At 46.0% G+C, this 5000-nt stretch overlaps 8 non-coding genes across 8 annotated transcripts in view; all 8 read left to right on the forward strand.

Moving 5' to 3' along the window:
• Positions 1-67, forward strand: part of LOC123417464 — a 119-nt gene extending 52 nt beyond the window's left edge. Inside the window, exon 1 of the ribosomal RNA XR_006616905.1 lies at positions 1-67. This exon is cut by the window's left edge and continues 52 nt beyond it. This is a non-coding gene — a ribosomal RNA (5S ribosomal RNA).
• Positions 68-1344: 1277 nt separating this feature from the next.
• On the forward strand, positions 1345-1463 carry LOC123417396. Its single transcript, XR_006616840.1, has one exon. It is a non-coding gene; the product is annotated as a 5S ribosomal RNA (ribosomal RNA).
• An 821-nt stretch (positions 1464-2284) lies between these two features.
• On the forward strand, positions 2285-2403 carry LOC123417483. The gene has a single exon (XR_006616923.1). It is a non-coding gene; the product is annotated as a 5S ribosomal RNA (ribosomal RNA).
• A 374-nt stretch (positions 2404-2777) lies between these two features.
• On the forward strand, positions 2778-2896 carry LOC123417584. Its single transcript, XR_006617016.1, has one exon. It is a non-coding gene; the product is annotated as a 5S ribosomal RNA (ribosomal RNA).
• A 383-nt stretch (positions 2897-3279) lies between these two features.
• Positions 3280-3398, forward strand: LOC123417552. Its single transcript, XR_006616986.1, has one exon. It is a non-coding gene; the product is annotated as a 5S ribosomal RNA (ribosomal RNA).
• A 347-nt stretch (positions 3399-3745) lies between these two features.
• Positions 3746-3864, forward strand: LOC123417702. Its single transcript, XR_006617127.1, has one exon. It is a non-coding gene; the product is annotated as a 5S ribosomal RNA (ribosomal RNA).
• A 406-nt stretch (positions 3865-4270) lies between these two features.
• Positions 4271-4389, forward strand: LOC123417756. The gene has a single exon (XR_006617169.1). It is a non-coding gene; the product is annotated as a 5S ribosomal RNA (ribosomal RNA).
• A 356-nt stretch (positions 4390-4745) lies between these two features.
• On the forward strand, positions 4746-4864 carry LOC123417437. Its single transcript, XR_006616879.1, has one exon. It is a non-coding gene; the product is annotated as a 5S ribosomal RNA (ribosomal RNA).
• Positions 4865-5000: the final 136 nt, after the last annotated feature.

The raw sequence follows: 5000 nt of genomic DNA on the forward strand, positions 1-5000 counted from the left end.
TAAGCGTGCTTGGGCGAGAGTAGTACTAGGATGGGTGACCTCCTGGGAAGTCCTCGTGTTGCATTCCCCTTTTTAAATATATTTTTGCGCCACGTGACAAGGATGACGCGGGACCGTGATCTATATGACCTCGTTTTCTTATTTTTGACGTTTACTAGTTTTCTTATTTTTCACGTTTCTGATATGTTTTAGCTTGCCCCTCCCGTGTCCATTGCCACATTTGCCTCGACAACGGAGACGAGTTTAACACAAGAATTTCACCGCTCCCTCTCTACCCCGACAACACGAGCACCGCCACGACCTCTGTGACTTTTCCCACCGCGCATGACACCCAACGACTAGTAGTAGTGGTAGTAGTAGTCGTAGTAGTAGTAGTAGTAGGAGCAGGAGCAGGAGCAGGAGCAGGAGCAGGAGCAGGAGCAGGAGCAGGAGTAGTAGGAGGGGTAGTAGTAGTAGTAGTAGTAGTAGTAGTAGTAGTAGTAGTAGTAGTAGTAGTAGTAGTAGTAGGAGGAGGAGGAGCAGGAGCAGGAGCAGGAGCAGGAGCAGGAGCAGGGGTAGTAGTAGGAGGGGTAGTAGTGGTAGTAGTGGTAGTCGTGGTAGTGGTAGTAGTGGTAGTGGTAGTAGTGGTAGTAGTAGTAGTAGTAGTAGTAGTAGTAGTAGTAGTAGTAGTAGCAGGAGCAGGAGCAGGAGCAGGAGCAGGAGCAGGAGCAGGAGTAGTAGTAGTCGTAGTAGTAGTCGTAGTAGTAGTAGTAGTAGTAGTAGTAGTAGTAGTAGTAGTAGTAGTAGTAGTAGTAGGAGCAGGAGCAGGAGCAGGAGCAGGAGCAGGAGCAGGAGCAGGAGCAGGAGCAGGGGTAGTAGTAGTCGTAGTAGTGGTAGTAGTGGTAGTAGTGGTAGTAGTGGTGGTAGTGGTGGTAGTGGTGGTAGTGGTGGTAGTAGTGGTAGTAGTGGTAGTAGTGGTAGTAGTGGTAGTAGTCGTAGTAGTGGTAATAGTCGTAGTAGTGGTAGTAGTCGTAGTAGTAGTAGTAGTAGTAGTCGTAGTAGTAGTAGTAGTAGTAGTAGTAGTAGTAGTAGTAGTAGTAGTAGTAGTAGTAGTAGTAGTACTAGTAGTACTAGTAGTAGTAGTAGTAGTACTAGTAGTAGTAGTAGTAGTAGTAGTAGTAGTAGTAGTAGTAGTAGTAGTAGTACTAGTAGTAGTAGTAGTAGTACTAGTAGTAGTAGTAGTAGTAGTAGTAGTAGTAGTAGTAGTACTAGTAGTAGTAGTAGTAGTAGTAGTAGTACTAGTAGTAGCAGTAGTAGCAGTAGTAGTAGGGGCAAGCATAAGGAACAAATAGATAGTTGCATGTCGGATGCGATCATACCAGCACTAAAGCATCGGATCCCATCAGAACTCCGAAGTTAAGCGTGCTTGGGCGAGAGTAGTACTAGGATGGGTGACCTCCTGGGAAGTCCTCGTGTTGCATTCCCCTTTTTAAATATATTTTTGCGCCACGTGACAAGGATGACGCGGGACCGTGATCTATATGACCTCGTTTTCTTATTTTTGACGTTTCTGATATGTTTTAGCTTGCCCCTCCCGTGTCCATTGCCACATTTGCCTCGACAACAGAGACGAGTTTAACACAAGAATTTCACCGCTCCCTCTCTACCCCGACAACACGAGCACCGCCACGACCTCTGTGACTTTTCCCACCGCGCATGACACCCAACGACTAGTAGTAGTAGTAGTAGTAGTAGTAGTAGTAGTAGTAATAGTAGTAGTAGTAGTAGTACTAGTAGTAGTAGTAGTAGTACTACTAGTAGTAGTAGTACTACTAGTAGTAGGGGCAAGCATAAGGAACAAATAGATAGTTGCATGTCAGATGCGATCATACCAGCACTAAAGCACCGGATCCCATCAGAACTACGAAGTCCTCGTGTTGCATTCCCCTTTTTAAATATATTTTTGCGCCACGTGACAAGGATGACGCGGGACCGTGATCTATATGACCTCGTTTTCTTATTTTTGACGTTTACTAGTTTTCTTATTTTTGACGTTTGTGATATGTTTTAGCTTGCCCCTCCCGTGTCCATTGCCACATTTGCCTCGACAACGGAGACGAGTTTAACACAAGAATTTCACCGCTCCCTCTCTACCCCGACAACACGAGCACCGCCACGACCTCTCTGACTTTTCCCACCGCGCATGACACCCAACGACTAGTAGTAGTAGTAGTAGTAGCAGTAGTAGCAGTCGTAGCAGTAGTAGTAGGGGCAAGCATAAGGAACAAATAGATAGTTGCATGTCGGATGCGATCATACCATCACTAAAGCACCGGATCCCATCAGAACTCCGAAGTTAAGCGTGCTTGGGCGAGAGTAGTACTAGGATGGGTGACCTCCTGGGAAGTCCTCGTGTTGCATTCCCCTTTTTAAATATATTTTTGCGCCACGTGACAAGGATGACACGGGACCGTGATCTATATGACCTCGTTTTCTTATTTTTGACGTTTACTAGTTTTCTTATTTTTGACGTTTGTGATATGTTTTAGCTTGCCCCTCCCGTGTCCATTGCCACATTTGCCTCGAGAACGGAGACGAGTTTAACACAAGAATTACACCGCTCCCTCTCTACCCCGACAACACGAGCACCGCCACGACCTTTGTGACTTTTCCCACCGCGCATGACACCCAACGACTAGTAGTAGTAGTAGTAGTAGTACTAGTAGTAGTAGTAGTAGTAGTACTAGTAGTAGTAGTAGTAGGGGCAAGCATAAGGAACAAATAGATAGTTGCATGTCGGATGCGATCATACCAGCACTAAAGCACCGGATCCCATCAGAACTCCGAAGTTAAGCGTGCTTGGGCGAGAGTAGTACTAGGATGGGTGACCTCCTGGGAAGTCCTCGTGTTGCATTCCCCTTTTTAAATATATTTTTGCGCCACATGACAAGGATGACACGGGACCGTGATCTATATGACCTCGTTTTCTTATTTTTGACGTTTACTAGTTTTCTTATTTTTGACGTTTGTGATATGTTTTAGCTTGCCCCTCCCGTGTCCATTGCCACATTTGCCTCGAGAACGGAGACGAGTTTAACACAAGAATTACACCGCTCCCTCTCTACCCCGACAACACGAGCACCGCCACGACCTCTGTGACTTTTCCCACCGCGCATGACACCCAACGACTAGTAGTAGTAGTAGTAGTAGTAGTAGTAGTAGTACTAGTAGTAGTAGTAGTAGTACTAGTAGTAGTAGTAGTAGGGGCAAGCATAAGGAACAAATAGATAGTTGCATGTCGGATACGATCATACCAGCACTAAAGCACCGGATCCCATCAGAACTCCGAAGTTAAGCGTGCTTGGGCGAGAGTAGTACTAGGATGGGTGACCTCCTAGGAAGTCCTCGTGTTGCATTCCCCTTTTTAAATATATTTTTGCGCCACGTGACAAGGATGACGCGGGACCGTGATCTATATGACCTCGTTTTCTTATTTTTGACGTTTACTAGTTTTCTTATTTTTGACGTTTGTGATATGTTTTAGCTTGCCCCTCCCGTGTCCATTGCCACATTTGCCTCGACAACGGAGACGAGTTTAACACAAGAATTTCACCGCTCCCTCTCTACCCCGACAACACGAGCACCGCCACGACCTCTGTGACTTTTCCCACCGCGCATGACACCCAACGGCTAGTAGTAGCAGTAGTAGCAGTAGTAGCAGTAGTAGTAGGGGCAAGCATAAGGAACAAATAGATAGTTGCACGTCGGATGCGATCATACCAGCACTAAAGCACCGGATCCCATCAGAACTCCGAAGTTAAGCGTGCTTGGGCGAGAGTAGTACTAGGATGGGTGACCTCCTGGGAAGTCCTCGTGTTGCATTCCCCTTTTTAAATATATTTTTGCGCCACGTGACAAGGATGACACGGGACCGTGATCTATATGACCTCGTTTTCTTATTTTTGACGTTTACTAGTTTTCTTATTTTTGACGTTTGTGATATGTTTTAGCTTGCCCCTCCCGTGTCCATTGCCACATTTGCCTCGAGAACGGAGACGAGTTTAACACAAGAATTTCACCGCCCCTCTCTACCCCGACAACACGAGCACCGCCACGACCTCTGTGACTTTTCCCACCGCGCATGACACCCAACGACTACTAGTAGTAGTAGTAGTAGTAGTAGTAGTAGTAATAGTAGTAGTAGTAGTAGTACTAGTAGTAGTAGTACTAGTAGTACTAGTAGTAGTAGTAGTAGGGGCAAGCATAAGGAACAAATAGATAGTTGCCTGTCGGATGCGACCATACCAGCACTAAAGCACCGGATCCCATTAGAACTCCGAAGTTAAGCGTGCTTGGGCGAGAGTAGTACTAGGATGGGTGACCTCGTGGGAAGTCCTCGTGTTGCATTCCCCTTTTTAAATATATTTTTGCGCCACGTGACAAGGATGACGCGGGACCGTGATCTATATGACCTCGTTTTCTTATTTTTGACGTTTACTAGTTTTCTTATTTTTGACGTTTGTGATATGTTTTAGCTTGCCCCTCCCGTGTCCATTGCCACATTTGCCTCGACAACGGAGACGAGTTTAACACAAGAATTTCACCGCTCCCTCTCTACCCCGACAACACGAGCACCGCCACGACCTCTCTGACTTTTCCCACCGCGGATGACACCCAACGACTAGTAGTAGTAGTAGTAGTAGTAGTACCAGTAGTAGCAGTAGTAGTAGGGGCAAGCATAAGGAACAAATAGATAGTTGCATGTCGGATGCGATCATACCAGCACTAAAGCACAGGATCCCATCAGAACTCCGAAGTTAAGCGTGCTTGGGCGAGAGTAGTACTAGGATGGGTGACCTCCTGGGAAGTCCTCGTGTTGCATTCCCCTTTTTAAATATATTTTTGCGCCACATGACAAGGATGACACGGGACCGTGATCTTTATGACCTCGTTTTCTTATTTTTGACGTTTACTAGTTTTCTTATTTTTGACGTTTGTGATATGTTTTAGCTTGCCCCTCC

This window comes from Hordeum vulgare, unplaced genomic scaffold (assembly GCF_904849725.1).
Source record: "Hordeum vulgare subsp. vulgare unplaced genomic scaffold, MorexV3_pseudomolecules_assembly, whole genome shotgun sequence".
Taxonomy (NCBI): domain Eukaryota; kingdom Viridiplantae; phylum Streptophyta; class Magnoliopsida; order Poales; family Poaceae; genus Hordeum; species Hordeum vulgare.